Source organism: Acomys minous (assembly GCF_964271855.1).
Source record: "Acomys minous genome assembly, chromosome: 2".
NCBI classification, from domain to species: domain Eukaryota; kingdom Metazoa; phylum Chordata; class Mammalia; order Rodentia; family Muridae; genus Acomys; species Acomys minous.
Window position 1 is genome coordinate 43,540,303 of NC_140484.1, and position 9,752 is coordinate 43,550,054.

A 9,752-nucleotide genomic window follows, 5' to 3' on the forward strand; every position below is an offset into this window, starting at 1 on the left:
AGGAAGTCTCCCTGGGTCACTTTGCCATCTTCTCTACCTGTCCTTGAGAAATCAGACAGGCAGTGATTTCTGATTCTGCTAACTGCAGTGCAGGGGCCCATGGGAGCTGGCCTGCGCAGAGCAAACCAGGCTACCTGCTCTGGCTGGGCTGGGAAGCAATGGTGTCATGTTGAGATGTGTCTGCTTCCTCTAGGCCTGCAGCAAACCCGACCAAGTGTCTCTACCACTATAGGCCTCCATGCTGAGCCAGTGGTCCTGGGCCCACAACTTTCTAAATTCCTACTCCTCGCCTCTCTGGAGTGGGAGGTGGTTTCCTTAGGCCTGTCTCAATGCCTCTGTACTACAGCATTGGAGGGTCTTGTGATCAGCTGCAGACGTGGGCAACAGTTCTGAGATTTGAGAAGAGAGCTTAGGCTGGCAACTGGCTCTAGTCTCAGGCTTTCCATGTGCCAGAAGGATAGCCATGGAAGTCTCTGAGCCTCTGTGCCTCAGTTTCCTCACTTGGGACCTGGTGTGATAGCTGCAGTGCCATTGTCCCGTTCCCACTGGTTGTATTTGAAGTCTGTTGTGGGAAGCAATGCTGGTACCAATAAAATCCTCTACAAATGTTCCCAGGAAGCTTGGACCTCTTCTGCTCACCCACTCTTTGGGTCTAGGAGACAGTGGCTCACTGATGAAACTTAGTAAGCCTGAGTCTTGGAAGCACGCACCAACAGATGTACACACAGGACATTTGTGTACAACTCATGAGGTGAATTATCTTAGACCATGTTCTGGCCTCATTTGGTACCCTTGATGGAGAGGATCATACTGGTGTTTAGTACAGCATCCTGTGGGGTGGGAGAATCTCTGGAAAAAAAAATAAACTGAGGGCATTTGTTTGTTAATCAGCCAGCAGACCCTCATCTATAAGAACAGTGCACGTGTTGGCTGGGAGAGACATGAAAAAATCAACATCTGCAAATAAGGCATTCTCAGTGGAGCAGGATGATGAGACAGTGGCTTGTATTTTGGACAATAAACTCTATTTATGATAGTCTCCAGGTCATTAAGTTGCTCTGCTGTAAGAGAAAACTGAGGCTATTAACTTCTCCAGACAGAACCAGGGGGAAGAGCGATCATTTCGTTTATAAGCAGAAGGGAAGGTTCTGCTCAATAAAGATCAATTAGACATCTCTGTTAAAAGGCTGCTTAGGAGTGGTGCCAATTGGAATTCCAGTCTGTTCAGGCTGTGTGCCTGTGTTCCCTCTACTACTGCCTTGTGTCCGTACCTCACTCTGAGGACGGTTTTAAGGGACTCTGGATTGCATAAGTGCCGAAAAGTGATGGTGGCTCTCCAACCTGTGACTAAACGGTGCTTGATGCTGGTGCCTGAACGCAGTTGGCAGCGGTGTTGCTGGGGACAGCAGGCAACTTACACACATGGCTCAAGGTTCAAATGAATAGCAGGGCACAAAGAATGAGCACAGCTGTCCCATCAGAGAGGTTGGTTGTCTGAGCTGTAAGTTCCCAGGATGCAGGAAGGTCCTGGAGTGTTGTAGGATAGAGACCACAGTTCAGAGCCCTGTACACTCTGCAGCAACACTTGCCACTTGAAACCTCTTTCTAGATATAGACCGTGCACTTCTCTTTCCTGGCTTACTGTGTCCTTCAGGCGAAGTCCATCTTGTTCAGAATCAGTTGCTTTGCTTCCCACATCCTTGGTGCAGTCTGCTTAAAGTTCGGATTCCATGGTTGATTTTCAAATGCCAGGATGTGAACTCCTTGTTTATCTTTTCCTTCCTTCTTAGTCATCCATCTCTGGTATCTGGGGTGAGGATCTGTGTGGCATGTAGGCTGGAAAGCACTTGCAGGTTGGTCTTGGATAATTTTTTTTTTTTTTTGTAGTTGGCTGGAGTTCTGGGTGAATCCAGGCAGAGTGAAAGCATATCTAATCCATTTGCATAAAAAAGAAGATATTGTCCATGACCCCCAGTAGTGAGCCAGACATCAAAACCTGAGGCTTCTCTACATAGTTTTATACTTTTATGTACCAAGTCATCACATGCTTATCAGTTGACTAGATTGTCATTTACTATCCCTACATTTTTGTAGGAAAAACAAGGCATACTACGAGTATATTTCCTGCTGTGCATGTGTGGTGTTGGCTGTGGCTCTTATCTGGAGCTCTTTGTCCACTCAGTCAGCCAACCATCCAGTCAGTCAGTCAGCCAGCCAGTCAGTCAGTCAGTCAGTCAGCCAGTCACTTTCTCCCTTGTTGTTAGTAGAACCCATTCCTTATGGACTTAGGAAAAGGCTGCATCCTTTAATGTTGCCATCGGAGAGTACTCAGCTCCTGGAGTCCCCTGACATTCTGTATCTTGTGGCCCCATAACTTCAAAACCAATCATGGACTCTTTCAGTTGCTGGAGTTGCTAGTGTCAGAGTTTGAGCCCTGGAAGCTCTGAGAAGCTAGGCTTAGCCAACTGTCCTCAAATGGGCAGTGAAATCCAGAGCAAGGGGATTTATTCAGTATGGCCACACTGGGAAGAGGAACAAAGTGGTCCAATGACTTCCCCCACCCAATCGTCAGGGCCCTGAAGTATGTAGGCTTAACAGAGGGAAAAGGAGTGTGTAATGGAGTGGTCCCGGTCAAGGTGTGATGCTGCCTATCTCTGACCTGTCCCTGTCTCAGCTCTAGTCTCTTCTGTGAGATGGTCTGTTGGACTGTGTGAAGACTTCCTGGAAGACAAACCCCCTCCTCTGGCTGGTAGTAAGCTTCAGCTTTTCTTTCTCCCAACTTGAGAGTCTGTGAACTATTCCAAGTTCTCGGGGACCACTGTTTCAATGGTTTGACTACCAAACACGTAAGTATAAGTGTTTAAGTAGGGTATCTTCATTCCTGCCAGCCTGTTGATATTCCTATACTGTCCTTCTTATGCTTAGATTCTTTCTGATTGGCTTGTCTCTGACCTCTAGACCCAGGTTTAAAGAGCCCATCAGAGCTGTATGATTGCATGACTGGAAGAGGGCATGTGACACTGGAAAGGACAGTCTTGGAGCTATTTTGGAATTCTGCTACCACAACCAATGTGATGACTTGAAAGCTTCGCTTCTGTCTGTGCTTGATCCACTGGTGTCTTCCTCCTCCAACATCCAGTGGCGTAGATGGGGGAGACCACAAATGTGGGTCTGACTTGGAAAATGCTGCTCCTTAAGAAGAGGAAGGAAAGTTCAACATTGATTTTGGTTCCTGCTGGGAGTGATGTGTTATGGTGTTTGTAAGCGTCCCATCTAGATCAACTGCCTGAGACATGACCTCAGCAAGTTGACCGCAAGCATCCAGGTCTTTTTTGGATGGCATTCTGAGTGGTCTGAGATAGGGAATCACAAATGACGGCCTGTCACCACTCTTTATAGACAAAGCATTGTTCTACAGCCGCTCCCTCTCACCTGTAAGATGGCTTGGCTGCCTTGGAGTCATTGGCATGGAGACCTTATGGTCAACACAACCCTGCTGCCTCGGGGTTAATGCTTTTCTTTTCCCCTCAGGTGATAAAAATCACTTGGAGGGCTGGGGTCATAGCTGAGTGGCAAAACAAGCCTGCCTCATATGCATATGGCCCTAGGGCCAATCCCTAGTTACAGCAAAAAACAAACAAACAAACAAACAAAAAACAAAAAACAAACAAACAAAAACTCCTGGGGCTAGCAAGATGGTGGGTTGCTAGCAGCACATAGAGTTGCCTATGGCTGAGCTTAATAACCTGACTTCTATCCCTTTTACTCACAGGCTGAAAGGAGAGGGACCGATTTTTGTCCTCTGAACTTCCATATGTGTGTACTGTGGCACACTCATGCCTCTACCCCCTTATCCAAAGAAATGACATGAAAATTTAAAAGAAACTCAAATTCTGATTTGGCCTAGCTCTGAATTCTGTGAAGAGTGTTAGAGCTATGTGGAGAAGCTTTCCAGGCCATCTCAGCTCCACAGAAGCGTTGTCTCAGGTTTGCCAAGGGCAGAGCCTTTAAAGAGAGTCATGGCTGTCAGGTACAGACCCTGCTCTTAAAGCATCTCTGGACCCATTTTGTTTCTTGGAGTTGGCTGGGGCTATATACAGAAAGAGCTTATTTAGGACAACCCTGTGCTCAAGAATGGAAATTCTCATTAAAGAGGCGCCACCATGTACACAAGGGATTCAGCCTATAAGTGAGATGGGCCTGGTAGGGCTTTGCTGATAGCCTCAGTGCGCAGGCGTCTTTCTCCACAAGGGGAGACTTCCTGTAAAGTAGTTTCCCATTATGTGGCACATTGGGGACAAAATCAAGCTCTTTAGAAATTCAGAATTCCCCGCAGATCACCGACTACTGCAAGAGGTCATTGCTGATTACCATACAACCAAGTTTGCAAGGGAATATTTAATTTTATGATTGAGAACTCTGGTACTTAGCAGGAAACCTCTACCCTCCCTTATTTCTGAGGTTAATGCTTTTAAAAATCATTGCCTGATGAGCTCATGCAAATTTGGCCATCTGTATAGCTGTCGGAGGAAAGTTTTTAGACAAATTGCTATGCCTTTGCCACATAAATCCTCATAAGACACAGGACTCCAGTAACACTTAAAGTTTCCTGGGAGTTTCATATTTTACTAAAAGGGGAAAAATCAATCTTGAGTCTTTTAGTCCAGTGACCAAAGACTCACTTGATTGATTTTGTTCCGCTATGCAGGTGAGCACGCAATCTATCCCCCTCTGAGCTTATCAGGGTTGAGGTTGACTTTTTCTGAGAAGTGTTAATTCAAGTGTTACACGGACAATCCTGTGATACCAGACCCTCTTTACAGCCACTTTACACAGCATATACAAACACCCTTAGGTACAGTCTCCTTGGAATGTTCTCTCCAATTCAGTTACTGTTTGTCCCACACGATTCTTCTTTTCAACAGCAGAGGGCGGCAAAGCTTTGTGTAATGGTGCCTAAGACCCAGGCTTTGGGAAGGGACTCAAATCATAAAATACATCCTTACCAGTGTGATAGGTATTTGCGCACGTGCACGCACACGCGCAACCCCCACAGACGTACACACACAGATGCACACCGAGTCACACACACAGACACACAGACATACAGACATACACAGAGACACAGACACACACACACACAGACAGACATACACACACACACACACACACACACACACACACACACACACACACACGAACACAAAAGCACAATTTGGAGATGAGTTCATTTTACTTCCGGTTTTTAAATGTACCAGTTGAGAACCAAGAACAAGAAATCTGTAGAGGGTAGCCTCCCCATCCCTCCTGCAACACATGACTCTGGGATCCCCCCAACCCTTCCTGGATTGCCTGGTGCCATGGTTGACTAAGAAGCAGCATTTGACAACACAGTGGAAGAACATGTGATCAACAAGGAATACAAAATATGGGAAAAGAGAGCACCCATTTTCTTTATGATTTGGTGGTGACCCATGCCCTAGAATGGCCCAGCTTAACTGCCCAGTGGCTTCCAGAGGTAAGCAAGCCTGAAGGGAAAAATTTCAGCATTCATTGGCTTGTCCTGGAAATGCACACATCAGATGAACAGAACCACCTGGTGACAGCCAGTGTGCAGCTCCCTAACGAAGATGCTCAGTTTGATGCACCACACTACTACAGAGAAAAAGGAGAAATTGGAGGCTTTGGCTTCGTCAGCGGGAAAATTGAGATAGAAATCAAGATCAACCATGAATGAAAAGTAAACAGGATGCGTTACGTGCCCCTGAATCCTTGCATCATTGCAACACAGACTCTAAGTAGTCATGTCCTTGTTTTTGACTACACAAAGCATCCTGTTAAGCCCAGATTTGCATCTCTGTGGACATCAGAAGGAAAGTTATATGCTCTTTCTTGGAGTCCAAATCTCAGTGGGCACTTGCTTAGCACCTCAGATGATCATACCATTTGCCCGTGGGACATCAGTGCAGGCCCAAAAGAAGAAAAGGTGGTGGATGTGAAAAGCATCTTTACGGGGCATACAGAGGCTGTACAGGACATTTCCTAGCATCTTCTCCACCAGTCTCTGTTTGGGTCAGCTGCTGATGATCAGAAGCATATGACTTGGGATACTCGTTAGAACAATGCTTCCAAGCCAAGCCGCTTGGTCAGTGCTCACACTGCTGACATGAACTGTCCATCTTTCAGTTCTTATTGTGAGATCATTCTTGCCACAGGATCGCCTTGTGGGATCTGAGAAATCTGAAACTCACGTTGCATTCCCTTTAAATCACATAAGGCTGAACTATTCCAACTTCAGCGGTCACCTCACAATGAGACTATTTTTGCTTCTGGGGATGCTGATCGTAGGCTAAACGTCTGGGATCTATGTCAAATTGGAGAATAGTCCCTGGACAGTGCACAGAATGGCTCACCAGAGTAGTTGTTTATTCATGGTGGCCACACTGCCAAAATATCTAATTTCTCCTGGAATCCCAGTGAACCTTGGGTGAACTGTTCTGCATCAGAAGATGGTACCATGCAAGTGTGGCAGGTGGCAAATGGAGAACTTTTATAATGATGAAGACCCTGAAGAAAGTGTAGACCCAGAAGGACAAGAATCTTAGACATGTCTGCACTTGTGATTTAGACTCCTCATGTCTTCCTCTGAATCCTTGAGATGGATTTGTTTATTTTTTATTTAATGAATTTATTTAGATTACATCTCAATTGTTATCCCACCTCCTGTATCTTCCCATTCCTTCCTCCCTCCCACTTTCACCCTATTCCCCTCCCCTATGTCTGTGACCGAGTGGGACCTCCTCCCCCACTATGTGGTCATAGGCTAACAAGTCTCATCTTGGTATCCTGCTTATCCTTTCTCTGAGTGTCACCAGGCCTCCCCACCAAGGGGAGGTGGTCAAATATGGAGCACCAGAGTTCACGTCCAAGTCAGTCCCCGCTCTCCACTCAACTGTGGAGAATGTCTTGTCCATTGGCTAGATCTGAGAAGGGGTTCGATGTTTACTGCAAGTCTTGCCCTTGGTTGGTGCAGTATGGGAGAATGGGGAAATAGAAGGATCCAGAGGGTCCTAGAAACCTACAAGAAGAACATCATGACGGGCGGATCCGGGCCCAGGGGTTCTGCTCAAATTACTTGAGATGGATTTAACATTGGTTTGAGACCCAGACTTTGTTTAGTTATTTGGCTACAGGAGGTGGCATCAACAGTGCTGTTAGCTCAAACCAGGAGTGTTCTCTAAATCTTAAAACTGGGGGACTTAGTTCAGGAAAGCTTTGTTGGTGAGCACCTGCCAGAGAGCTGAACAGAGTCTGTTTTTGTTGTGTGTAGGGCTTTATTTTTTAAATTTTTAAATTTTTTCTAGGGTTTTATTTTTTAAGATTTATTTATTTACTTTTTAAGTGCTCTATCTGCATGTATACCTGCATGCCAGAAGGTGGCATCAAAGGATATAGATGATTGTGAGCCACCATGTGTTTGCTGTGATTTGAACTCAGGACCTCTGGAAGAACAAATAGTGCGTTTAACTCTCCAGCCTGTGTGCATGTGTGTGTGTGTGTGTGTGTGTGCGTATGTATGTATGTATGTATGTATGTATGTATGTATGTATGTATGTATGTATGTGTGTATGTGTGCATGTTTACCTGGCAGTTGTACTACTGGTGAATTGTAAGGTTGAGAAAAAGTGAAATGCTAATTTGTATTTGATATTAAAATTAAATTAATCCTTGAGAAGAGTTGCTTTTTTAAAGGGTTAATCTTTGACCATGATAGTTTGATGCCATCTCCATTTTGGTTGGCCTGTCTCATTGTCAGGCCTATGACCCTCCATGACTAACTGTGTAAGTGCTTATAATTGAATAAATTTCCATTTCATATTTCAAATTTATATGAAATCTGTAAAGGATATGGGGAAGGATATCCATTTTGATGAAATTTGCTGTTGAGATGGTACCTGAAACTGGCTGGATGAAATATGGCTTGGTTGAATTAACATCCTATTTAGATGTTTAGGCCTCAGGCTGAGCTCCAGGTAATGGCCCTACAACTGGGGGCTTTTTTCCCCTTCTTTCTTCAGTAAAGGAAAAACCAGAGTTGCTGAAAGCTAGGGACAACATGCCTCTCATTTGTGACAGAATTTTGAAAAATGTATTATAGTTTATTCCGATTACATCCTGATTGTTATCCCCTCACTTGTTTCTTCTGTTCCCACCCTCCATCCCTCTTCTGCCCTCTTCCCCTCCCCTAGGCCTGTGACAGAAGGGGACCTCCTCCCCCACCATATGGCCACAGCCTATCAGGTCTCATCCAGAGAACCTGCTTCCCCTGCCTCTGTGTCCTGATTTTAAGGCCTCCTTGGCAAATGCCTTCATTGGCTGCCCATCCACACATGTTTACAGCTGGAATCAGAGAACCAGAGGCTTGTGGCCTTCGTGGAAGGCTGCAGTGAGTGGAGAATTCAGTGGCATCTGTTCTGAGCAGCCAGCAGCCTTGGCTAGACACTACCGGTACTCTGTGGATCTGACGGGAACAAACTAAGAGACACAGAGCCTTTGGATGGGCTATATGAACATTTGGGTTAGTTTCTCTCCAGAAATGGGATGATTAGGGAAATGAATTCAATACCAAATGCTTTTGCTAGCAGCAGTCATCATGAAGATTAACTGCATGGAGCTTGCCTGCTCCTGGCCCAAAGTGCTACCTTGGACAAGACGCCTGACCTCCCTGTTCTCTGTAGAATGGGGGGTGTGCTCTTATGTTCTGCAGAGACATCTCCTAGTGAAATGTATCTTTGAACTGGCCAAGAATTCTAAACCACGTATGTGGCAAATAGTGTCTGAGCTTGAATTGAAATGAAAGCTGACTGGGGCAGGAAGAACCAAGGCAGGGCAGGTCTAGAGCACAGCAGTCAGGGGAGCTAAGGCATGCAATTTAAAGAAAAGTCCTCCCCCACAGGGCATCTTGATGTCATCTCTGAGTGAGTGAGACCCTGGAAACCTGTGGCTCCTTAATTTTGTGTTCTAGGCACTCTGCTGGTCTTATCTATGGCAATCCTGCCCAAGAACGAGTAAAACTCACTCCTGCCAGAATCCTGAACGCAATGCATATTGATTATACAGCCCGTCTTTAGTTAACTTACCTCGGCAGGGGCAAGCACTGAAGAATTATTTCTTGGGCTTCCTTTTGCATTTTTTTTTTGCAACCTTAAACTAGTCTTGCCTGCCTTTAATGGACAGCACAGAAATATGTAAAGGAAAAACAAATCTGGTCTCCCAAACACACTGGAGGGTTCTAGACCTTCATCATGGCTTGGCTGTTTCTTTTGCTCAACTGCCGACAAGGCGTCACATGACAAACACATTCCAACCCTGTTTTACCAGCTTTCTTCTCTCCCGTGGTCCAAGCCTGGAGGTGTTTGCTGCAGTATCTGTCTCTTTTCAAAACTAGAGTTTCCTTTTCCCCCTGGTTCTGGTCTGCCTGTCAATCTTTATGATTTCTTGCTTTATTCAGTAAGGCAGTTTGGACACGCCATCCCTTAACAATCCCCCAGGCCATGGCTGGGCTGTAGCTCAGCAGTAAGGTGTTTGTCTAGTGTGCACAGTACTCTGGCTTCCATCCCTGGCACAGGGTGGGGGTTGGGGCACAGCCAACATAAGCACCTACCTCTAGTTAGTTCCATAAAAGGATCTGAGTGCTCCAGTCCTCATTAGGGATGAAAGAGAGGGTGTCAACACCTCAGGGGCTTCTCTTT

The 9,752-nt window shown here is 45.7% G+C and overlaps 1 pseudogene across 1 annotated transcript; it reads left to right on the forward strand.

Moving 5' to 3' along the window:
* The first annotated feature begins 5,151 nt into the window (after nucleotides 1-5,151).
* Nucleotides 5,152-6,620, forward strand: LOC311590419 (histone-binding protein RBBP4-like; annotated as a pseudogene). The gene has a single exon. The product of its transcript is annotated as a histone-binding protein RBBP4-like (transcript).
* Nucleotides 6,621-9,752: the final 3,132 nt, after the last annotated feature.